This window comes from Ovis canadensis, chromosome 1 (genome assembly GCF_042477335.2).
Source record: "Ovis canadensis isolate MfBH-ARS-UI-01 breed Bighorn chromosome 1, ARS-UI_OviCan_v2, whole genome shotgun sequence".
NCBI lineage: Eukaryota > Metazoa > Chordata > Mammalia > Artiodactyla > Bovidae > Ovis > Ovis canadensis.
The window spans coordinates 26,316,199-26,343,191 of record NC_091245.1 but is presented as its reverse complement, the minus strand read 5'-3'; the positions used below and the strand labels follow the sequence as shown (position 1 = coordinate 26,343,191).

Below are 26,993 nucleotides of genomic sequence, written 5' to 3'. Positions count from 1 at the left end.
AGTACTGGAGTGGGTTGCCATTGCCTTCTCCGATCAGGGACTCTAGACATTGCCAAATGTTCCCTGAAAGATGAGGGAGGGCAATGAGCAAAAATAACCCATGGTTAAGAACCACTGACTTAGTAGGAAAAAATATTGGTGATGCCAGACAGAAAAATGGGAAAATTGCTGGGGCAATATCCTTGAGGAAGTGAGAATGGATTTGGATCTATGGCATAAAAAGAGGAATGGGTCCATTAGTTTCATAGACTGTGAATGCACATTAATAGAGAAAGCAGAGGTTATCGGCACAGATGCAGCTGGATGGCTAGATGTGGTGTTAGGAATCTAAGGAAGTTCTCTTCTAGTCACCTTTGTTTTCTTAATAAAATAAGAATCAGAGTAGGCAATTACATTTGGAACATGAAAGGAGGTATTTTCAGAGATGGAGGATCACATAGGAGAATGAAAGACAAAACAGACTAATGAAATGTATTGTGATTGCTGAGTGGCTTTACTGTTCAGTGGTAAAAATCCATTAAGAGTAAAGTAAGACTAATGGTTAAGTAAAACTCAACATTCAAAAAGCTAAGATCATGGCATCCAGTCCCACCACTTCACAGCAAATAGATGGGGAAACAATAGAAACAGTGACAGACTTTATTTTCTTAGGCTCCAAAATCACTGCAGATGGTGACTGCAGCCATGAAATTAAAAGATGCTTGCTCCTTGGAAGAAAAGCTATGACAAACCTAGACAACATATTAAAAAGCAGAGACATTACTTTGCCAACAAAGGTCCATCTAGTCAAAGCTATGGCTTTTCCAGTAGTCACATATGGATGTGCGAGTTGGACCATAAAGAAGGCTGAGCACTGAAGAATTAATGCTTTTGAACTATGGTGTTGGAGAAGACACTTGAGAGTCCCTTGGACTGCAAGGAGATCAAACTAGTCAATCCTAAAGGAAATCAGTCCTGAATATTCATTGGAAGGACTGATGTTGAAGCTGAAGCTCCAATATTTTGGCCACCTGATGCGAAGAACTGACTCATTGGAAAAGACCCTGATGATGGGAAAGATTGGAAGCGGAAGGAGAAGGGGATGACAGAGGATGAGATGGTTGGATGGCATCACAGACTCAATGGGCCTGAGTTTGAGCAAGCTCTGGGAGTTGGTGATGGACAGAGAAGCCTGATGTGTTGCAGTTCATGGGTTGCAAAGAATCGGACGTGACTGAGCAAGTGAACTGAACTGAAAGACTAATGTACAATGTCATGTGTTTTTCTTCAGCCACACATAAAGGTCTTGGTGCACAGAATAAGCTGAGTAGGGTATGGGTAGGGTTGTAACCTTACAAAAAAAGTATCATGAAATGAAGTGGGGCAAAGGTGTTGATAGTATATGCAAGGGAGTGATCATAACCATGGACCATGAAATTTAAGCTGGCTAGGAAGAGAAATGAGGGCATGAAGTAGGTGACAGATGGTGAAAAGGTGGTAGGAACATTGGTGGAATATGTCAATCGTTAGCGGAATATGAGTGGGGCTGAAAGATTGCTGGAGTTGCAATACTAAAGAAAGTGAGCTGGAAATATAGTCAGCGAGTGAGATGTTTCAAAGTGAAGTTATGGAGGGGTATATTTATTGGTAAGGATATGGTCTAGGATATGACAATGTTGGTAAGTTTTGGGCTGGGGTGGAAAATGGAGTCACATGGAGTCACAAAGGCAGATACACAGAGCCATAGAATCTCAGAGTTCAGGGGATGAGGGCTGACAGCAAGACTTTACTGTTGTAACTAACATAAACATTTACCAGTTTCCACCCTGCCTTGGATGATTAACTTAAATTCTGTGATAACATTATTCCCCTTGCCAGTGACTGATGTAGAGATGGCTGAGAAGGTAAGGTAAAGTCTTCATGGGAGTTTCTGGAATATGTTTTCCTTATTCCAAAGAAATAGAAATTTCCTCTTCTTTCTCTGGATTATATGATGCCTAAAACTTTTTAGCCATCCTGTTAGCAGCCTGAAAGTGAAAGTGAAGGTGAAGTTGCTCAGTCATGTCAAACTCTTAGTGACCCCATGGATTGCAGCCTACCAGGCTCCTCTGTCCATGGGATTTTCCAGGCAAGAGTACTGGAGTGGGATGCCATTGCCTTCTCTCTAGCAGCCTGAAGGTGAAGCTAAACATTGAAGATGGCAGAGAAAGGGAAAGAAGATGAGCTCTTGATGAGACTGTTGAATCACTATATCAACCAATTCTGGAGGCTGCCCTACCCAAACACTTAACATTTTGAAAAATAATAAATTCTCATATTGGTTAAGTCAGTTTGCATTAGGTTTCTGTTATTTGCAGCCAAAGCATCTGATAACATTATCCTCAAGGAGAACCCTGCCTGTGGGAGAGCCAGATATGGAAACAAATATATCTCAGTATGTCAACTGCTGCCCTAGAGGAAAACCAGGGGACCATGAGAGCCTTGTGTCAGTGAGTAACCAGATGGAGAGTCAGAAAAGCCTTTTCAGGGAAGAGTAGTTCTTCAAGGACAATAAGAGTTTCCTGGGTGAAAGGAGGTTTCTGGGGAGAGAGAGCTGAATATGTGATGGAGCAATGGTAAAAGCTCAGGCCTGTTTGTAGATTTATAGCCAGCAGAAATTTCAGATAACCTCAATAAAAATTCCAGCAATAGCTGATACATACTTGCCAATCAAAAAGGTGACACATTAGAGGTTCATTAGTTGCCTATCCAGCACCAGCCTTCCCTCTTCCCTTCCTTTGTCGTTGTTCAGTCGCTAAGTCATGTCCCACTTTTGCAACCTAATGGACTACAGCATGCCAGGCTCCTCTGACCTCCACTGAATTCCGGACGTTGCTCAAATTCTTGTCCATAGAGTCAGTGATGCTATCTAATCTTTAGTTCCTCTTCACTTTCTGCTATTCTCCCTTTCTTACCACACTCATATTTTCCTCTGGGCACTACTCCTCCTTCCTTGTGTCGTTAACTCCAATCCCAGTTCTAGAGAGGCTCTGACTGACAGAGGCCAAGTAATCTTAAGCCCCTTGACACAACGATTCGTTCTGGTAGATCAGGCATAAATTAGTCAAATCTGGAAGTTTCTGGCTACAGAAAGCAGTTCAGTGGGGGTTTAGTCAAGTCTGGAACTTTTACTCACTATTAATAGTTTTAAGAAGCAATACTCTCTTCCTTTGTATGTGGGCAAGAAAGCACATAATCTTTCTGCTAGCTGCTAGTCTGCATCCAATACAGAAGCTGGTGCAAGGATTACAGGCTATATACATAGCGGTTGGAGATGAAACAGCTGAACAGCAATTGAGGAAAAGCCCCGATTGAACCACTCTGAACTCTGCCCTATTGTTTGGCTTTCAGTTACATTTGACAATAAATCCTTTCACTAAGTTAAACCAATTTTAACTGGATTTTCTATTTCTTGAAACTGTGTGGATTTCAACTTGAAACACATATACACAGGATCAGCATGTTCATTAATAACTTACATTATAACTGGCACATGAATGATTCGTACCAAGTTAAAATATTTTGTATTTTTTATTTCTTGTTCAGATAGATAAAATGTAGGCTGTCCAGTTCCTCACCAGACATCTGCAAACTCTAATGGCTTGGAATGGGATATGTGGATATAACTCTGGAGAAGAGGACAGGGGACAGTATTTTATCCTAAAAGTAATGGAAAGTCAAGAGTAAACGAAAGGTAATAATCATGGCTTTGAAGCCTCTTCAAAAAGGAAATTCTTTTTCTTTGCTTTTTTGTCATTAAAATTCTTATTGATTTCAAGATCAACCCATTCATTCAATAGCTATTTATTAAGCACTTATTATGTGCCAGTCGTATTTGTAGGAACTTCAGATAAAACACTGAACAAAACAGGAAAATAATCCTGCCGTCATGGTGCTTATGTCCTTTTCAGACCAAATGGCATACTCTCCAAGGCATCCTTCTGAATTTTCTCAATCATAATTAATAACTCCTTCTGCTTTTATGGCATGCAGTACCACTGGAATTACATGTAAATTCTACTACAAGGTAGAGGCTGCTTCAGATGTCAAATGTCTCCTTCACTAGACCAAGGGAATCTTGGGTTCAGGGTCGATGTTACAATAAGTCTCTGAAGCACAGAGCTGGCTTAGAGCAAGTGCCAGTAGGTATTTGTTAAATGAGTGCATGACTGTCTACAGTCCAACAGGGGAAGCCCACATAGTGAATCCCTTACTGCAGTCTCTGCCAGGTATTCATTTGGAGCTGTTGGGAGCCAACCTGTTATGGACTTAGGCGATCTGGAGGTTGTATAGAAATGACACTCCTAATGAGTGATTATTACTGATAAGTGGCAATAATAAAGTTCATTTGTGTGACTATGGGCATAATAGGAAATTGAAGTCTGAATAATTCTGTTATGAAATTCAAGTAGCTGTTCAGCTTAATGAGCGTAAATGGCTTTTTGATGAAGAAATGGAACAAGGCCAGTGAAAATGGTGACTGTGAGTATGAAAATATTTCTTTGGTTAAAATGTAAATGACCCAATAACTGGGTCATAAATACACTTGATTGCTTTATAAGTTACATAATTTAAAGACCTCTAATTTTCCTAAAAGCAAAAAAAGAGAAGAATTACTGTACAGATCCAAAGCAATTGTTTCTGCTGGATGTCGAACGGTTGCTGTTTTATTGCTACACAGTCAACAGAGGGAGCCCATGTTACAAAACCTAATAACAATTTCCTTACAGAGTGTTGTATGTTGCTAGAAAGTCAACAGAATAGAGAGAAAAAGAAGAAATAGAATAAAAGAGTTAAGGTATGGGACAGTTTGGTTTTAAGTGGTAACGGGAATCTGGGATCTCACTTATGAAACCAGGTTTGGGGAATGCTGGTAATTACACGTATTTCAAGAGAGCCTACATGTAGTTGCTTTTAAAAAAAAGCACTTTCTATACTGCCAGAGTGATCCTTTGTTGTTGCTTTTTAGTTTTAATGACTCTTTCATTTATTTATTTTTAATTTTTTTTTGGGCTGGGGCGCGCACAGCATGCAGAATTTTAGTTTTCCGACCAGGGATTGCACTCTTGCCCTCTGCAATGGAAACGTGGTCCCAACCACTGGACTGTCAGGGAATCCCCTAGAGTGATTCTTTCCCTTTAAAGTGCACAATTACACTACTCTCCTGCTTAAAACCCTCCAATGGCATCTTTATCATTCCTATGACAAATCCAACCTTATGGGGTTGTGCAGATGCAAGAAGATGATAAATAGCACAAGGCCTGGCTCAATAAACTCTCAGTAAATTTTTAGTATTATCTTTCACGATTGTGTCTTTTATTGTAGTGATCCTTCAGACTAGAATGTTTTCTAAACTGCCTTATTCTTACTTTGGATTTTATCTTGTTAACTCCTTTCTTACCCAATAGGTTCCAGGATCCCAGAAGTCTTGCCTCATTCACAGTGTGAATGCTCTTCTGTTACTTATCACACCACATTGCAGTAATCTGTCCACGAAGATGTCTCTCAGCCACTGGACCACCAGGGAAGTTCCATGAATATACATTTCATTGTGGATAAGTTTTCCTACTTTTTAAATTTTCAAACATCTCTACAATGATCATATGATTTTATAGCCAGCAAACACTACCTACAAAATACTGGCATTTTTGTTGATAGGGTAGTGGGTGTACTTTAAATAATTATTTTTCAGAAAGTTGTTACCTTTGCATGAAGTTGTTGCTGAAAATTAGGTAACAGATTATATGTTTCTTCTCGTACAGTGCTTCTCAAACTTTACTGTAGGTCTAGGATGGGCCTGTGATTCTGCATTTTAAAATAAGTTACTTATTTTTAATTGGAGAATAATTCCTTTACAATATTGTGTTGGGTTCTGAATCATGAATCAGCCATAGATATACACATGTCCCCTCCTTCTTGAACCTCCCTCCCACCTCTCACCCCATTCTACCCCTCTAGGTAGATTTGCATTTCTAACAGACTTCCAGATGATATAAGTGCTTCTGGCTTGTGAACAACATTTTGAGTAGTAGCTCTAGTATACCTGAATTCTAGTCTACATTTGACCATAAATTATATATATATATGTGTGTATATATATATATATATATATATATATATATTCACCATCTGTGCCTTTGTTAGTGCTTCCAAAAACGACACACTGGAGTAAATATAGAAGGTTTCTCATAATTCAAGTTTCTGAGAACTGGGGGAATCAATACCTTGGGAACATCTGTGACATTTCTGAGGTACAGTATAGAGGTTGGGAGTTCTAGCCTTAGAGTTAGTCGTCTGGTAAACAAGAAGTCAAATGCAGCGAAACATATCAGATCAACCAAAATGCCAGAGCACTATGCTGATAGATGTTACACTACTCAAAACAGATTAACTGCCTCCTCCTCTATGCCTGTCGTGGAGTACAGTTGTGTTTGAAGGCAGGAATGAACTTAATTATATAATAATAACAACTAACATTTGAATACTTTCTAGAAGTTTAAAGCACTGATTCTCAAGTTTCAGTGTGTATGAGACTTATCTGGAGAAGTAGCTGAAATGTAGATTCCTGAACTATACCCTCAGAAATTCTGATTCTTGGCAGTGGAGTTCAAGACTCTGCATTTTTAACAGGTATCCAAATGATTCTAATGTAGATGTCTCTGGACCATGTATGTTAAGCAGCACCATTCAAATGTAAGAAAAAAAAATACTACAACCTTTAGTAAAACAATTTAATACACTTTATAGCTTGATCCAATTCACACACACATTTGTGTGTGTGTGTGTGTATGACAGTTTCACATACATATATGTGAGTATATATATATATATGACAGTTTCACAACTATGTGTTATATAGTGTGATATTTTCTACTTTACTCAATTTCATCACAAAAACATTGCTCATGATCACATTAATTTCACATCATTTATCTTCTTTGAGCTTCACATCAGTGCTGCAAAGTGAAAAGTTAAAGTCGCTCAGTCGTGTCCAACTCTTTGCGACCCCATGGACTACACAGTCCATGGAATTCTCCAGGCCAGAATACTGGAGAGTGGGTAGCCTTTCCCTTCTCCAGGGTATTTTCCCAACCCAGGGATCGAACCCAGGTCTTCTGCATTGCAGGCAGATTCTTTACTAGCTGAGCCGCAACGGAAGCCAGTGCTTCAAGGTTAGCACTTTTAACTGCATCTTTTTTCACTTGAAAGTTCAGTTTGGAGAGGATTAATGTTCTCAGTGTTACACATCGAGTATGTGGCAGAGGTGAAATTCAAATTCAGAATGCTTGCCCTTAAATTGCCCTGACCTGCTCTCACCCTCACACTGACATCCTGAAAAAGTGCAGGAACACTCCAATTTGGGTGTACATTCAGACAACGTCTGGTTTTCCCAGTTGAATTCTATCAACTTTGAATACCAATTTGAAATTTCTAAGAGAAAAAGAATTTGACTCAAGTTGGACCAGGTGTGAACTCTGATCTGTTCTGCAGTAGTCAAAAGGATGCTAAGGAAGGGTCACCTAATGCAGCCATGGCCAGCAAATCCCTAGAGCAAGGGCTGAAACTGGCAGATTTCAAAGAGACAAAGGGCTCAGCAGTCATGTGGAAATATATTTACTATACCTGCATTTCTCCTCCTTGGAGAAGGGGAATTTACTGTCTCCATCTCCAGAAAGGTCCTCACTTTAGCATCATACCAGAAGAAACTAGAACAATATAATACATGTGTCTGCAGTCTCACAACTTCCTGCCAAATGTCTGGCCTCTCCACCTTCCCAAATACAGGGCAGGGATAATCCTGAAATATCTCACCTGAGGCAAAGGAGAATGTCAAAATGAAAAGGGTATCTCCTTCAGTCTTTGTGACTGAGGACAGCGATTGACTTCCTGGGTCAATAAAGATCTTAGGAGATTCAAAGGTAGCTGATTCCTCTCCATGTTTGAAGTTGTCACAGCTGGGCCCCAGAAGCAGGTTCTTGCCTAAGGTTCTGAAAACTTGATACTATTGATTACATAATTCAAACTTTGCATCTAAGACACGATTTTAATCTTTTGAAAAATTGCAAAATTTATCTCAAAAGTTCTTGAATGAAGAAAAAACAGCATTATCAGCCCTCTTAGAAAGTATTCAAAATGGAAAATTCATGTGGCAGTTCTTTACCACATGTTCCTTTCTTCTATCAGTGTAGACACACACCTCTTATGAAGACCAGCTATGGAGGTTTGAGCTATGCCAAGAAACATAAGACTAAATAAATCAGAAGGTTATAAAAGCATATGGAATTTTTAAACGCCTAAATCCTTTTTGGACAAATCAAAGGGTGCTTTCATCTCAATCCTTTGTTTTCTTCCCACCCCTGAGGAAGATCGACAGTTTCTTTGATTAAAAGAATAGTTTGATTGAAGTGTTTTTTAAAAGAATATTTTTAATAGTTTACTTTCTGTTATTTTCAATATTGTTAAAAGTTTTAAAACATTTTCTCTCTTTAACATGGTAAAATAAAGACTGACCTTTAACTGGCTTTGTAGACTGTTAATATGCTTATTTCTAATTAAACTTGCAGTTTTTTTAGAAATAAAAACAATCTCTAAATCTTAACTCAGCAAGTATTTTCCTTTTCTTCCCGTCTTTTCAAGTCTTTATATGCTATGATTTTGTATAACAATAATCATGGTGAATACATAATGTTGGGTTGTACTTTTTCACCTTGATGACAACAATAATAACAACAATGGTGCTTTCTTTTGCAGAAGTTAATCTGCATGTGCACAATCATTATAAATATTACTTCTAAGTGTCTCAGGTATTGCTATCATGTCTCATACTCTTTCATCTGGAAGTGTTTTGATTTTTTAAAGGCATTTTTGTTTGTAATATTTAAGATGAGTATTATTTTAACAAATATTCTTTATTCATCATTATTCATATTTACCTGAGTGAAGATAGCATCTACATCCCACAAAAGTAATGCCAAGAGTTTTAACCCAATGAGCATCTGAAAAGTAATAGTACATTTCTAGTTCCAATAGGTAAACATTTTAAACAGTATTGCTATTACTTTAATAAATGAAAATTGGCATTTCTCTTTAGAAAAGAAATTCCTCAGGAAGTAAATGTTTTACACACACAAAAAAATCAACTAATTAAATGAAACTCTTTTAGGAAGAAAGAAGGAAACACTTAAATCCTATCTTAATAATAGATGGGGAGACAGAATAATTGTATTTAAAATTAGGCTTAAACCAAAAACTGAACATACTCAAAATTACCCTTTAAAATGCTAAGTCATGTACTATCTACATCACTCATATATAACGCTATAGAATATCAACGTATAAGACACATATCAAACATGAAGAGTATAATTCCAAGAGAACTTGGAAACTGAATAATTTAAGTAATTTGAAGACTGCAAATTAGTGAAGATTCCAACTTATTATTCTTCCTATGCCTGATTTTATTGGTTCTTCTTTTCATTATCCAGGAAAGAATCCAACTTATTTTCTATGTAACCACATATGCTACTACTTGATTTCTATGAAAAAAAAAGTTTTATTACAATTCAAAATATCTTGTCTGATTTAGTAAATTAAAATGCCACTTTCATTGTATTTTTGTTGATTTAGACTTTGTAGGTATGTGTGTAAGAATAACACCAGCAAAGAGAAAAGCATGTTGGAAAATTTTTAATAAAAATAATGTTGCCAAAACTGGAACAAAGACTCCTTTGTGGTTTTGAATAGAAGAGCTAAAAAACAAGAATCTAAAACAATAATTATTATCCCTCTGAACTCAGAAACACTGCAAATGAAACATAAGTCTAAAAATGCAGGAGTTACAATGATAATCAAACTTAACACTTAAAAACACATCCTTAGCAGATTCAAGTAAAGGTACAAAATATTTATATTTGATATACCTATCTGATGAGACACAAACCAGCTGGCAAGTTTCGATCTCTTCAAGAATATTAGTTTCCTGGAATTTTGTTTGTAACTTTGTTTTGTTAAAGCATACACTGTCATTTATGAAAATCCAAATTTAGGAAAATGAAAACTTTCTCTATCTTGAATTTTGTTGACTCATTGAAAAAGACTCTGATGCTGGAAGGGATTGGGGGCAGGAGAAGAAGGGGACGACAGAGGATGAGATGGCTGGATGGCATCACTGACTCGATGGACGCGAGTCTGAGTGAACGCCAGGAGTTGGTGATGGACAGGGAGGCCTGGCGTGCTGCGATTCATGGGGTCACAAAGAGTCGAACATGACTGAGCGACTGAACTGAACTGATTGAGCATTTCAATACTCTTTTATAATTTTCACTCAAAAACATCTTTCTCTTCTTAAAGATATTTTATGTCACCTATTGCCTTTAGAACATTAGCTGAGCATTCAAAGCTCTCCACAATGTGGCTGCAATTTATTTTTCTAGTCTTTTCTCCTGTCATTGTGTCCCTTACCACACTCCGGCTCATGCTGCATTAGACTACAATTTCCTCTTCAACCAAACACCCTGCTCCCCTTGCTGTGTGATGTTGACTCTTCTGCCTGTGTTGCTCTTCTCCTACTTCTCTGCCAAGTAAAACATTGGTAATAGATCAAGATTCAGCTCAGATTGCTTCTAGTATAACAGAGCAAGTTCTTAAATAATTTCCCTGCAGTTTATCTTGCATATCACTTCTAAACCAATCTTACTGAAACTATTACTTTATCCTTTTATTGGGCATCTGGACATGGCTTAGCAACTGAAAAACAATAAATCCTTTTATTATCAGTTACCAACTGGGGCTTCTAGTTCAAAATACTAAATTAAACAATTATGTTATGAAAGTGAGAGTCTCTCAGTTGTGTCCGACTCTCTGCAATCCAGTGACTGTAGCCCGCCAGGCTCCTCTGTCCAAGCAATTCTCCAGGCAAGAATACTAGCGTGGGTAGCCATTCCCTCCTCCTGGGGATCTTCCCGACCCAGAGATAGAACCCAGGTCTCCTATGTTGCAGGTGGAATTATGTTATAAATGTGGGAAATACAGCATTCCTAAACACTTTAACATGTGACTTTGAAGTGTCAGGACATTCTCACAATATAATTATCACACATGAAATTGAACATTGATACAATATTATTATCTTACAGTTTATATTCAAATTTCCCCAACTGTCCTGATAATATTCTTTATAGTGCTGTGTATGTGTTTATGTATGTGTGTGTGTGTGTGTGTGTGGGGAGATCCAGGATCCAAACAAGTATCACATGTTAGTTGACATGTTTCTTTAGTCTTATTTATTATTATTATTTTGGCCACACTACTTGACATGTGGGATCTCAGTTCCTTGACCAGGGATTGAAGCCACGCCCCCTGCATTGGGGGCATGGAGTTTTAACTACTGGACCACCAGGGAAGCAAAGCTCCTAGTCTCATTTATAAAGAATTAAATAAAAAAAAAGAGAACAATTTCCTACCTTTCATTAGTCTTTCAAGACAGTGGCATTCTTTTTTTTTGTTAAATTGGTTGATAGTTGCTTTACCATATTGGGTTGGTTTCTTCCATACAACAACGTGAATCAGCCATAAATGACACTGGCATTCTTGAAGAATCCAGGTCAGTTGTATTACAGACTATCCTTTAATTTACATTTATTTTATTGGTTTCTAATGCCTGCAATGCAGGAGACCTGGGTTTGATCCCTGGGTTGGGAAAATTCCCTGTAGGAGAGAACTGCTACCCACTCTGGCCTTGAGAATTTCATGGACTATATAGTCCATGGGGTCGCAAATAGTCAGACACGACTGAGCAACTTTCACTTCCATGATTACATACAGATTAATTTGGAGGCAGAACCTCAGGAATACTACATAAGAATTGTTGTGTTCTTCTCTGCACAAACCTATCAGGAGGCAAACAATGTTAACTGGTCCCATTTTAACACAATTCTGATCACTTTTGTCATTTTTAGATTTTTTTCATTGCAAAAGTACTTTCCCTTTTTATACATAATGAGTGGATGATTCTTTGAGACTGTGAATATCATATTCTCAACAATCTTAAACCTCATATTTTAGTGTACATTGACTTGTACAATTGTTAGTTATTGCTAAAGAGGTTGCAAAATGGCGATGTCCTAATTTTATCATTCTTTCTGCATTTACTACTTACTTTCTGTCATTATCTCCTTTAAATTTTTAAAAAAGTTATCAGTATGGACTCATGGATTCTTTTTTATTCAATACATTATAGCCTATTACTATTTGTTTTTATTTCAAAATTTCCCACATTTGACGACTGGGAGCCCCTTCAAGCTGGCTCAGATGTCCTTTTGGCCTGGTCCTATCAATTAATGAGCACTTCCTTACTTTAAGGACAAGAAAATGTTCGAGGTTCATTTTGTACTTTTCTTGCCCTCAGTTCAGTTCAGTTCAGTTCAGTCGCTCAGTCGTGTCTCACTCTTTGAGACCCCATGACCCGCAGCACTCCAGGCCTCCCTCTCCATCACCAACTCCTGGCTGCTGCTACTGCTGTTGCTAAGTCGCTTCAGTCGTGTCCGACTCTGTGTGACCCCATAGACGACAGTGCACCAGGCTCCTCTGTCCCTAGGATTCTCCAGGCAAGAATACTGGAGTGGGTTGCCATTTCCTTCTCCAATGCATGAAAGTGAAAAGTGAAAGTGAAGTCGTGTCCGACTCTTCGCGACCCCATGGACTGCAACTTACCAGGCTTCTCCATCCATGGGATTTTCCAGGCAAGAGTCCACCCAAACCCATGTCCATTGAGTTGGTGAGGCCATCCAACCATCTCATCCTCTGTTGTCCCCTTCTCCTCCTGCCCTCAATTTTTCCCAGCATCAGGGTCTTTTCAAATGAGTCAGCTCTTCACATCAGGTGGCCAAAGTATTTGAGCTTCAGCTTCAAAATCAGTTCTACCAATGAACACCCAGGACTGATCTTCTTTAGGATGGACTGGTTGGATCTCCTTGCAGTCCAAGGGACTCTCAAGGGTCTTCTCCAACACCACAGTTCAAAAGCGTCAATTCTTTGGTGCTCAGCTTTCTTTGTAGTCCAACTCTCACATCCATACATGACCACTGGATAAACCGTAGCCTTAACTAGACAGGCCTTTGTTGACAAAGTAATGTCTCTGGTTTTTAATATGCTGTTTAGATTGTTCATAACTTTCCTTCCAAGGAGTAAGCATCTGTTAATTTCATGGCTGCAATCACCATCTGCAGTGACTTTGGAGCCCCCAAAATAAAGTCAGCCACTGTTTCCACTGTTTCCCCATCTACTTGCCATGAAATGATGGGACCGGATGCCATGATCTTCATTTTCTGAATGTTGAGCTTTAAGCCAACTTTTTCACTCTCTTCTTTCACTTTCATTAAGAGGCTCTTTGGTTCTTCTTCACTTTCTGCCATAAGGGTGGTGTCATCTGCATATCTGAGGTTATTGATATTTCTCCCGGCAATCTTGATTCCAGCTTGCGCTTCCTCCAGCCCAGTGTTTCTCATGATGTACTCTGCATAGAAGTTAAATAAGCAGGGTGACAATATGCAGCCTTGACATATTCCTTTTCCTATTTGGAACCCGTCTGTTGTTCCATGTCCAGTTCTAACAGTTGCTTCCTGACCTGCATACAGGTTTCTCAAGAGGCAGGTCAGGTGGTCTGGGATTCCCATCTCTTTCAGAATTTTCCACAGTTTATTGTGATCCACACAGTCAAAGGCTTTGGCATAGTCAATACAGCAGAAATAGATAGAATTTGCCATTTCTTCAAGGAACACTGTTTCCCTTGAGTGGGGAATAGTTTTTAGAAACCAAAATCTGAGCATTAACTGTCCTCACTGCCACTGGAATGAGATATCAGTATTAACATAAATAGGATGAACATATATAGTATGAATATGCTAATACTAATAACAGGATTAGAGGGATCAGTGGAAATAAATAAATATACAAACACAATATATATACATATATATGGATACTTGTAACTCCAAACTAATACCACATTACATGGTTTTTTTAATTCTGTGGTCTTTTTCTGCATGAAGATCAGCTAAGGTCTCTCTAGGGAAGTGATATTTGAGATGAAGTCAGAATAATATTTAGAAGCCAGCCATGCGAAACTCTGGAAGCAGATCATTAAAAGCAGAGGGAACAACACAAAGACTCAAAGCAGAAATGTGTGATATGTTTGAGAAGCAGAATGACGCGAGTGGTTGGAACACACTGAGCTACTGAAAGGTGGTTTGAATAAAAAGCTATATAGGACATAGTAAGGAGTTAGGAATTAATTTCAGCACAACAGAAAGACACTAAAAGTTTTTGAGAAGGGGATCATGATAATCTGATTTATTTTTCCAAATATTACTCTGGATGTTGTGTAGAGAATGAATTGTTCAAGGCCAAGAAAAAAGAGCAGGGAGATAGTTATAACTTGTAGTAACATAGGCAAGGTAAAATAATGATTTAGAGTAGCAGCAGATGATATAGACAAGAATATACTTGTGATATATTTTGGAGGTAGAAGCTAATTGGACTGATTCTGAATTCTCAAATGGTTATTATACGTCTACTATGTGCTATGCATTGTGCTAATTCCTGGGGATAGAAACACTAAAAAGAGAAAAGACCTACTTTTAAGAAGCTCATAATTTAGCAGTGGGGACAGATATACAAATAATTTTTTTATATGTGGTAACAGATCAGTTTTAGTTCTAGAACCTGAAGCCATACAAGCATACACTACAAATGTCATGGGACTGTTGTACACATTCAATAAAGTGACAACTATACAATACCACTTAGTATTTCAAATCAGGAACATAAGTCTTAAATTCATTTCAGTTTGAGTGTATTTTTTATATGGAATCAGATAATTTAAAAATTTATTTATTTGGCTGCATTGGGTCTTATTTGTGGAACATGGGATCTTTCGTTGTGACTTGTGCCCTCTCTTGTTGTGGAGTGGGCTTAGCTGCCCTGCAGAATGTGGGATCTTAGTTCCCTGACCAGGGATCAAACTTGCGTCCCCTGAATTGAAAGGCAGATTCTTAACCACTGGACCACCAGGGAAGTGAAGTGAAATGAGACACTCAGTCATGTCTGGCTCTTTGCGACCCCCGTGGAACTGTAGCCTGTCAGGCTCCTATGTCCATCTCCAGGCAAGAATACTGGAGTGGGTAGCCAGTCCCTTCTCCAGGGGATCTTCCCAATCCAGGGATCGAACCCAGGTCTCCCACATTGTAGGTGGAGCCTTTACCGTCTGAGCCATCAGGGAAGCCCACACCAGGGACGTCCCTATCAGATGATTTTTGAAGCATCATTAGCGTTTCCTTTAATCTGTCTACATTCAGCCTAGTCTTTGCTGACACCTCCATGGTGTGTTACTGTAAGTTGTGAGCCCATTGGTGTTCTTCCTATGTTACCTGAGTTTGATGATCCAAGTCTGATTTATTGCCAATTAAAATCATTGGAACTCATCATGATTCTTTACTCTGAGAGTCTGTTCCTTAAACTGACAGATACTTTCAAAACTGCCTCTATCCATGACTGAAAAGAGCAATAGGGAACCCTCACCAGTTCTCAGGAACCGTTATAGCTCAGGACTTCTTCTCCCACTGTAACCTGAATATCTAGCTGGGCTGCTCTGTCATTTATCACATATACACAAAGCAGATGGTTGGTTCACAATCCATTACAAAATAGTACTGGATGGTGAGCACCAACTTGCCCAAGTCACCCCCACCGACTATCATCAACAACTGGTATTTCTGGCCAGAGCAGTTAGGTCAGTGGGCCAGGACCACAGAGATGTGTAGCGTCCAGCCTGGCCACACTGAGCTTCTGCTCATCCTAGGTCAAACTCTGAATGTGTGTACCCCACAGGTATCCAGGGTCTGGTGGCAGTGCAGAGCCCCTGGGGGTGGCCAGTCCAGCCCAACAGGTAGAAGACAGGGCCAGGAATATCGGGTGCCAGGGTCTCACTCCTCTATTCCTCTCTGTAGTGTGCTAAGTCCAGAGAAGGCAATGGCAACCCACTCCAGTACTCTTGCCTGGAAAATCCCATGGATGGAGGAGCCTGGTGGGCTGCAGTCCATGGGGTCACTAAGAGTCGGACACACTGAGCGACTTCACTTCCACTTTTCACTTTCATGCACTGGAGAAGGAAATGGCAACCCACTCTAGCGTTCTTGCCTGGAGAATCCCAAGGATGGCGGAGCCTGGTGGGCAGCCATCTATGGGGTTGCACAGAGTCAGACATAACTGAAGTGACTTAGCAGCAGCAGCAGTGTGCTAAGTCACTTCAGTCATATCTGACTCTGTGACCTGCCAGGCTCCTCTGTCCATGGGGAGTCTATAGGCAAGAATACTGGAGTAGGTTGCCATTTCCTCCTCCACCTCTCTGTAGCACCTGCCCACAATTAATTTTAATATATGTGTGTGTGATGAACAGATGGTAGTAGTAACAGATAGTAATAATAACAACAATTGAATTTAGCACTAGATAAAATGTCAGTACAAATGAAGAAGGATTTGACTGTGCCAGCTCTCCTGAGAGTCCCTTGGACTGCAAGGAGATCAAACCAGTCAATCTCAAAGGAAATCAGTCCTGAATATTCACTGGAAGGATGGATGCTGAAGCTGGAACTCCAATAATTTGGCCACCTGATGCGAAGAACTGACTCATTGGAAAAGACCCTGATGCTGGGAAAGACTGAAGGCAGGAGGAGAAGGGGATGACAGAGGATGAGAGGCTGGATGGTATCACCTACTCAATAGACATAAATTTGAGCAAACTCCGGGAAACAGTGATGGACAGGAAAGCCTGGCGTGTGGCAGTCCATGGGGTCACAAAGAGTTGGACACGACTGAGTGGCTGAGCTGAACTGAGATGCAAGGAGTGGTTTAAAAAGTCCTCATAAAGGATTCAGAGAGCTGTCCTTGTTTTTCCCCATTGAGATATAATTGATATATTACATTGTGTAATATCAAGGTGTAAACATGCTGATGTGATACACTTCTATATCGCGAAAAGAATACTACCATGGCATTAGCTAATACCTGTATCATCTCACATACTAATATTTCTTTCTTATTGTAAGAATGGTGAAGATCTCTCTTGGCAGCTTTAAGTATATAATACAATATTATTCACTATAATCACCATGCTGTACGATAGATATCCCAAACTTATTCTTCTTGTAACTGGAAGTTTTACTCTCTGACCACAGAGAGCTATCTTTTAAAGGCTAAAGGATTGGGGAGTAAAATAAGAATAGGTGCATGAGACAGCCTGATGAATTCCAGGACTGCTTAAGGATGATGGGAGCCTAGAGTTTAAGGATGGGATTAGTGTCAGGTGGAAGCAATTGAGGGGCTTTACGTGAGGAGAGATATTAGATTTGCATTTATAAAATATCACTCTGACTTTATAAGGAAGCAGATAGATTTGAGAAATGCAAATCCAGAGTTAGGTGGGACGTAAACTTTTAGCTCGGAGAAGGCAATGGCACCCCACTCCAGTACTCTTGCCTGGAAAATCCCATGGACGGAGGAGCCTGGTAGGCTGTAGTCCATGGGGTCGCGAAGAGTCGGACATGACTGAGCGACTTCACTTTCACTTTTCACTTTCATGCATTGGAGAAGGAAATGGCAACCCACTCCAGTGTTCTTGCCTGGAGAATCCCAGGGATGGGGGAGCCTGGTGGGCTGCCGTCCATGGGGTTGCACAGAGTCGGACACGACTGAAGCGACTTAGCAGCAGCAGTAGCAGCAGCAAGGTATACATGATGATGTGATATGTTAACACACTTAATTTAATCAACATGTCCTTCACCTTAATAGGTGGGTGGACACTTAATAAACTGTCCTCAAAAAAGGACACTTTTTTGAGTGTGTATGGTGAGAAATCTTAAGATTCACTCTCTCATAAAATTTCAGCATGTAAGAAGTATTATTAACTACAGTCACTATCTGTACATTAGATCTTTAGAGCTTATTCATCTTATAGCCGAAAGTCTGTACCCTTTGACCAACATCTCCCCATTTTCCCAATCCATGGAAAATGCAATTCTACTCTTTTTCCATAACTGTGACTTTTTTTTTTCTTTAGATTCCATGTATAAGTGATACTACACAGAAACTGGCTTTCTCTACTTGGCTTATTTCACTTAGCATAATGCCCACCAGGGTCGTCCATGTTGTGGCAAATGGCAAGATATTCTTATTTTTTGTAGCTGAATAATATTTCATTATTATGTGTATATGTATATATACATGTGTATATACACACACACACACCATATTTTCTTTCTCCACTCCTTCATCAGTGGGTACTTAGGTTGTTTCTATAGCTTGGTTATTATAAGTAATGCTGCAGTGAATATGGATGGAGGTGAGATATCTCTTCAAGATACTCACTTTCAGATATATATTCAGAATTGGGTTTGTTGGACATGCGGAAATTCTGTTTTCAAGTTTTTGAGGAAACGACATACATAATGGCTGAAATAATTTACATTCCACAAACGGTGCCCAGGGTTCTCTACTCTCCATATCGTCACCAACATTTGTTTTGTATTCTCTCTTTGATAATAGCCATTTTGATGGGAGTGAGGTAATATTTCACTGTGGTTTTGATTTGCATTTTCCTGATGATTAGAGATGCTGAGCATCTTTTCATGTACCATTGGCCATTTCTGTGTCTTATTTGGAAAAATGCCTACTCGGGTCCTTTGCTAATTTTAAAATTTTGAGTATTTGCATTTTTCATTGAGATATATGAGTTCCTTATATATTTTAGATATTAATCTCTTTATTTGGTAGGTGGTTTGCAAAAATTTCCTTCCATTCCACAGGCTGCCTTTTCATTCTGTTAATAGTTTCCTCTGCTGTGCAAAATCCTTTTAAATTGATATAGTCTTACTTGTTTATTTTTAGTTTTGTTGCTTGTCCTTTTTGTGTCAAATATAGAATGCCATTGCCAAGACCAACATCAAGGAGTTTTTCCCCTGTGTTTTCTTCTAGGAGTTTTTACATTTTCCAGTCTTACATTAAGTTTTTAATCTTTGTGAGTGATCTAAGATAGAGGTCCAGTTTCATTTCTTTGCATGTGAATATCCAGTTTTCCTAACACTACTAAAGAGACTATCCTTTCCCCATTGTGTGTTCTTTGTGCCCGTGTCAAAGATTAGTTGTATATGCATGATTTATTTGTGGCTTCTCTATTTCATTCCATTGTTCTAAGTGTTTGTTTTTATGCCAGTACCATAGTGCTTGATTATTATAGCTTTGTAGTATAATTTGATATCAGGAAGTGTTATACCTCCAACTTTGTTTTTCTAAAATTGCTTTGGCTATTTAGGATCTTCTGTGGCTCCATATAAATTTTTGGATTTTTTTTCTCCTGTGTCTGTGAAAAATGCCACTGGAATTTTAATAAAGATTGTGTTGGATTTGTAGATCATTTTGTGGAGTATGGATTTTTTTTTATATTCTTTCAATCTATTTGTGTCTTGTTCAGTTTTTTTTCATCTGTAGCTTACAGTTTGCAGTGTACAAGTCTTTCACCTCCTTGATTATGTTTATTCCTAAATATTTTATTGTTTTCAATGTGACGGTAAGTAGGACTGCTTTCTTAATGTCTCTTTCAGGCAGTTTATTGTTAGCATATCAAAATGCAAGTGATTTTTGTATGTTTACTTTGTATCTTGCAACTTTACTGAATCTGTTTATTTCTAACAGTTTTTTTTTTTTGTGGTAACTATTAGTTCTAACAATTGTTTTGATTTTTTAGGGTTTTCTATATATGATATCTTTTTTTTTGCCTAATTTCTCTGGCCAGGACTTCTAGTCCTATGTTAAATAAAAGTGGTGAGAGTGGGCATCCTTGTGTTATTCCTGATCTAACAGTAAAAAAATTCAGTTTTTCACCACTGAGTATGATGTAAGCTGTGTACTTGTCATATACGGCCTTTAGTATGTTGCGGTACATTCACTCAGTACTCACTTTGATGATAGTTTTTATCATGAAAGGATGTTGAATTTTATCAACAGCTTTTTCTGCATCTATTTAAGTGATCATATGATTTTTAGTGTTCATTTTGCTAATATGATATATCACATTTACTGATTTGTGAATATTGAAACATCTTTGCATCCCCAGAATAAATCCCACTTGATTATGGTTTATGATTATTTTAATGTATTGTTGAATTTGGTTGGCTAATACTTTGCCAAGAATTTTTGCATCTATGTGCATCAGGGATGTTGGTCTCTCTGTAACTTTCTTTTCTTGTAGTATTCTTGTCTGGTTTGGTATAAGGGTGATGCTGGCCTTGCAAGTGGAGCTTTGAAGTGTTCCATCTACTTAAATTTTTTGGAAGAGTTTGAGAGGACTGGCATTAATTCTTCTGTAAATTGTTGGCGCAGTTCACCAGGTACACCATCTGGTCCTGGACTTTTCTATTTTGGGGAGATTTTTGATTACTAATTTTATCTTTTTACCAGTTTTAGGTCTAGTCATACTTTCCATTTCTTCATGAGTCAGTCTTTTAAAAAATTAAATAAAATTTTATTTTATTTAAAAATTTTTTACTGAGGTACAAGTTGATTTATAATACTATTATATTAGTTTCAGGTGTACAACATAGTGATTCACAATTTTTGTCTGTTCAGTGTTGGCAGGTTATCTTTTTAGGAATTTATCTGTTTCTGTTAGGTTGTCCAATTTATTGGCATATAACTGTTCATAATGGTCTCTTATGGTCCTTTGTATTTCTGCAGTATCAGTTGTAATATCTTCTCTTTCATTTCAGATTTATTTGAATCTCTTTTGCCTTAGTCAGACTGAAAGGTTGTCAATTTTGTTTGTTTTTTCTTAAAAACAGCTCTTAGTTTCATTGATTTTCTTTTTCTTTTTTTTGGTCTGTACCCTTTTCCCAATCTGATCCTTGTTATTTTCTTTTTTCTGCTAAACTTGACCTTAGTTTGTTCTTTTTCTCTAGTTCCTTGAGGTATAAAATTAGATAGCTGGAATAAACTATATATTCCTGTGGTGATGGATGGATAATTTCAAATTACTTCTCTTTGAATTAACAGACTTTTTTATTCTGCTTGATTATGTATATTGTTCATGCTATCACAATTTTTATTCTATTCATTATATCCTTAGCTGCAGAATTTAAAAAATAATTTATTTTCTTTGTTGAACCTTTTTCATGCACTATTTTCCTGATTTCATTGTCTGTCTTCTCTTGCAGCTCACTGTTTCTTTAAAACAATTATTTTGAGGACCTCCCTGGTGGTCCAGTGGTTAAGACTGTAGTTCCACTGCAGGGAGCACAAGTTTGATCCCTGGTTGGGAATTAAGCTTCCACATGCCATGCAGTGTGACCAAAAGTAATACTAATAAGAATTTTCAATTCTTTGCCAGGCAATTTGTTGATCTCCATTTCTTTGGGATTGGTTACTAGAAAATTATTGTGTTCCTTTGATGGTGTAATATTTCTTTGATTTAAAAAAAAATTTTTATTATTTCTTAAAGTCTTGCATTGTTGTCTTCACATTTGAAGAAGTCATCTCTTCCATTATTTACTGACTGACTTCAGGAGAGAGTACCTTCATCTGTTAGTACAGCTAAGAAATTCTGAGACTTTTAAAGACTTTTTCTATGGGTATGCCCAATCTATACTTTGTGCTTCCTCTTAAGGGGAAATTCTAAAAATTGTATGCCTTTTCTTAATCCTGCAAAGACAGACTGGATGCTGAGAGCCCCCCGCCTCCCTCCCCTTAGCACTACCCTGAATCACTAAAGTTTATGAACCTTTTCCTAGGCCCACAGAGTTGGGATGACTTTCTGTGCTTGTTTACTAGCCATCTGCAAGGGCTAGCTCTCACTGTCCATAGAAGCTTATGCTGGGAGCCAGCCTGGGGAGGTTGTAGATATGGCGGAGATGCACAGAGAGTTGAGAGTTCTCATGATCCTGGAAGGGTAAGGCATTCCTGATGTCTCATGATTGGCCTTTTTGATAGAATCCACAGATCAGCTGGTAGGAAGAAGAGTGAAGCTATTAGTTGTGTCCCTTTGATATAAATACATCAAAGGGACACAATTGTGTCCCTGTCCTCCCACCCTCTCCGAATCACACAGTCTTGCAGATCACTTCAGTAAACTGAGTTGGGTGAGAAAGGAAAGCATCTCTTGGTCAGCATCCTGCACAGCTGGGAGAAGCAGGTACTCACTCACATATTCTCTTCATCTCCTGTGGGCAAAATCACAGGCTGTGGGGTTCTCCTGACACCAAGCCCTGCTACCTTGAGGGAGAGGTAACATGGGCAAAGTGAAACTCTTTATCTTACCATTTTCAAAATATTTCTTCTCAGATTTTTCTTTGGTGGTATTTTGGAACTTCTACACTAGATTCCTGGACTTCCACAAAAGTACCGTCACCTATTGGTGACTGCTAAAATGGATGTGGAACACCAAATCTGCATATAAATGCTCCTGCAATTCAGGGCTCAACATTTTTTAAAATATATTTTAATTTCTTTAAAAATTTCCCAGTTTTATTGAGATGTAATTGACAATATTAGTTTAAGGTATACAACATAATGATTTCACATATATATATGTATTGCAAAATGGTTGCTACAAGTATAATTAATGTTTTTATCACCAAAGTGTTGCAATTTTTTTCTTGTGATGAGAACTTTATTCTCTTAGCAACACTCAAATATGTAATACAGTATTGTTAACTAAAAACACCATGGTGTATATTATATCCCAGAACTTATTTATCTTAGAAATGGAAATTTGTACCTTTTGACCATCTCCACCCCTTACCCCAAGCCTCTGGCAACCACTCATCTGCCCTCTGTTTCTTTGAGTTTTGTTTTTTGAAATTCCACATATAAGTGAGACTATACAATATTTGTTTTCCCCTGATTTCTCTTAGCATGATGCCCATCAAGTCCATCAATGTCACAAATGGCAAGATGTTCACTATATAGTCCTATACACTCTTCCATTGTCTATATATACCACATTTTCCTTATCCATTCATCCACTGATGAAACTTGTTTCTGTGTCTTAGCTATTGTAATTAATGCTACAATGAACATGAAGATACAAATGCCTCTTTGAGATAGCTTTTCATTTCTTGTGGATATGATCCAGAATTGCTGGCCCATATGGTAGTTCCATTTTAAAATCTTTGAGGAATCTCCACCCTGTTTTCCATAATGGCTGCACCAACTTACATTCCCTCCAACAGTGCACAAGCATTCCTTTTTCTCCACTAAGTGCTAACACTTTTTATATTTGTCTTGATGACAACCATTCTAATAGGTGTGATGTAACATCTCATTGTGGTTTTGATTTGAATTTCTCTGATGATTAGTGATGCCGAGCAACTTTCCATGTGCTTGTTGGCCATCTGTATGTCTTTGGGAAAATGTATCTTTGGTCCTCTGCCATGGCTTACTATTGAATTGTTACATAGGTGATAATCCAAGGTGTCCAGGGGCAAAACAAGAGCTGAAAGAGCCAAGCAGACACTTCAGCTGTTGTCTACCACAGTGCAGACAGATTTAACCTATAAAAGCTAACTTGATTTGAATGAGAGAAAAAGCTCTAGCTAGATAAATAGCTTGAATCTCTACAATATAGAGTTGTGGTTTCTCAACTACATCCCAGATTTAAGCTTTTTCTCAGACCCAGAGCCCTTAGGATAAAAGATGGTTTTGAGGAAGGACCTCACTGCTCTGCTGAAAATTCACACTGTAAATCTTCCTTCTAGGCTTCCCCCTAAATAAGTACAACCATTTTCCAGTGTGATGGTGCACTGGGCTAAGGGAAATAACCAGATTTTTAAATGGAGACAGCAGTTGTGAATTAATACTAATTACTGGAGTTTTAAAATGTCACAGTAGTTCACTAGTCAAATAGGGGTTTACGGAGGTCAGGTCACTAATGTAGTTATGGTTTGGGTCCATTTCAACAGGTCCAGTGAATTCCAAACCCAATCCATGGTTTTCTTTTCAGTTGCAAAAAGCATAATTGGAATAGACATACTTAACAAATGACAAAATCTCCATGTAGGCTCTCTAACCTATGGAATGAGAGTTATTATGGTAGCAAAAACCAAATGCAAGGCACTGTAAGTGTTTCTCCCTACCAAAATAAGAAACCAAAAGCAAAACCACATAGAAAGATGAAAAAGATTAATGTTGCCTGAAGAGGCAGGGATGGTGACTCTTCTTTCAGCTTGCTTCTCTGGCCTGTGCAGAAGACAGATAGCTTCTAGAAGATGAAAGAGGATTGTTCCAAATGATTTATTCAGGTAGACCTCAATTAAAGCTGCTGTTCATGTGTTGCTTCATTGCTGGAAAAAAAAAATCAACACTTTCCCTTGTATCTGCTATTCCTCTGGCAAATACTCCCCCGCCTTTATTCCTGTTAGTATGAACCACAAGATGCAGTTTTATTTCATTTGCAAGGAAAAGCACTGTACCCTCACTGTTCCCCCCAAGGGTTATATTGTTTTTCTAACCCTCCATCATAATCTAGTCCAAATGGTCTTGATCTTCGTTACACATGAATGGACACCACAGGATATTTGTGGTATCATGCTGATTGTCCATGGTGAATAAGAATTAGCAACTATTCTAGATAATTTGATAAGATATATGCATGTCAGAAGGTGGAAATAAATTCCACAAAATACAAGGGCTTGTTGCCTCAGTAAATTCTTAGCATCCAGCGGTCTGGAGCATGTTCAGATGGAAATGGACAAGATGCTTCAAGTTGCTGCATCTGACTTCTCCAAGCCCTAAGAGGTACAGTGGATACTGGAGGCAACACAAACCTCACTTGGATATGCTACTCTGACTCACTGAGTTAACTGGAAAGAGTTCCAGTTCTGACTATTGCCCAAAAGAATAGAAGGCTCTGCAACAGGTCCAGGTTACCAAGTTAGTTGTTCTGCCCCTTGGGCCATATGGCCCAGCAGATCTTTGCTCTTTGAAGCATCTATCAGATAGGAAGCCATATGGAGATTTCAGCAGCCAAATAAGGTTAATCAAAGTTTATAGGATTCCAAACAAAGCTGTGTTACACCTGCCAATAATTATTCACCTTTTGGAAACAACACCTAGCTTGCCATTAGACTAGTAGAGGCTTAATCTGTGACCATGGCCACCAAGCTACCTTGAACTGGTGAACTGAGCTGCTCGCCATGAACTGGATGTTGTCTGACTCACTAATAGATAAAGTTAGGCATACAGATCTGTGATAGATCTAACATGGCATTAAGACATGTAAAACTGAATTTGAGTAGATTCTGAAGGCACAAAGAAATTGTACGAGGAAATGGTTAATATTCTTGGGGCTCTGATTCCTGCTACCTGGTCTTCTCTCAACTTGTATCTATGAGATCAAGTGGACTTGCTTGTCACCAGTTGACTGAGGAGGGAAATATTTGACACTGGTTCACAGATGCTTCTGAACGACGTGCCAGCTTCAGCTAAAAATTCAGAGTTGGAGTACCATAGCCCTGCTCATATATCACTCTGACGGTCAGGAGTGAAAGACAGTCTTAGTAGGCATAACTCTGAGCACTGACCTATTTTTATAGACTGGAAGAAGTATACATTCAGACGTATAGATTTTCACTGACTCATTGGCAGTGGCTAATGATGTGGGGGGGATGGCTGGGAACTTGTAAGGAATACAATTGGAAAATCACCAATAAGGAGTCAAGGAAGACACTTGTAGGTAAATTTCTCAGAATGGGCACAAAGTGTGAAGATAAATTGGAGGCCCTTGTAAATGCTCCCCAAAAGGCAATATCAGAAGATGCTAATAATCAAGTGGACAAGATGATCTGTTCCACGGACGTCAGTCAGCCTCTTCCAACAGCTACCCTTGTCCTTGTCCAATAGACTCATGGAGAAAACAACCATGTTGAAAGGGATGAAAGTTACTTATGGGTTTAGGAACATGGACTTCCACTCACTAAAGCTGATGTGACTACAGCCACTTCTGAGAGCCCCACTTGCAAAAAGCAGAGACTAACACTGGTTCCCCATTTCCTGGGAGGAGCATGTATCACCATCTGGTAACAGGTTGATTACATCAGACTACATCTACCATGAGAAAATTATTACCTGTGTTCTCAGTTGAATTTCACTTTAGATATGGATTTGCCTTTCCAGACCACAGAGCTTCTTCCTTTACCACTATCCCTGGACTTCAGGGTACCTGATTCACCATCATGGTATCTGAAAAGATCGCTTCTGACCAGAAGACAATTTCACTTGACATCAAATGAGGTGTGTCAGTAGGGTTGTGCTCATGGAATTAACTTTTCTTACCATTTTCCCTTTTACCAAAAGCATGAATCTGATAGAATGGTATGGGGGTTGGGGAGGGGACTTTTTGAAGACCCAGTTTTAACAGCAACACTTTTCATGGCCCAGACAGATGTGTTCCATACCAAGATATAGTGAGATCTCTCTATCTCTTGGCTAGGATTCTCAGGCCCAAGAAAGAAAGGGTGTAGAAAAGAGTGACTCTTCTATTACTCCTGGTAATCCAGTTGTGAGTATTTTGTCTCAGCAATGACCACGTGACAAATTACAAAAATGATGGCAGTAGTTACAGGCATTTCACTCCTACCTTGAAATGAATATATACCAGTTCTTTTTCTTTTCTTCCTCTATCTTATTCCTCTAAGAACACATGTAAATAGTGGCTAACCTTATATTTCATTATTTAGGTTACAGAATTTCAATGCGGATCTGTCTCGCTAAAAGAGAAACATCACTCAAAAATGGACAAAGTGACAAGTGGGACTCTGTATCTTCCACTGGGGAGAGTCTAGGTGCATTGTTTTTTATAGGGGGTATCTTGCATCATCTCATCATGGAACATGAGGACACAATTGCTACTTCTTTTTGCAGAAGTTTTAAATATT

General features: G+C 38.6%; 1 pseudogene; it reads right to left on the bottom strand.

The window, feature by feature from the left end:
• LOC138433383 (serine/threonine-protein phosphatase 1 regulatory subunit 10 pseudogene) overlaps positions 1 to 25,067 on the bottom strand; it is a 51,903-nt pseudogene extending 26,836 nt beyond the window's left edge.
• Positions 25,068 to 26,993: the final 1,926 nt, after the last annotated feature.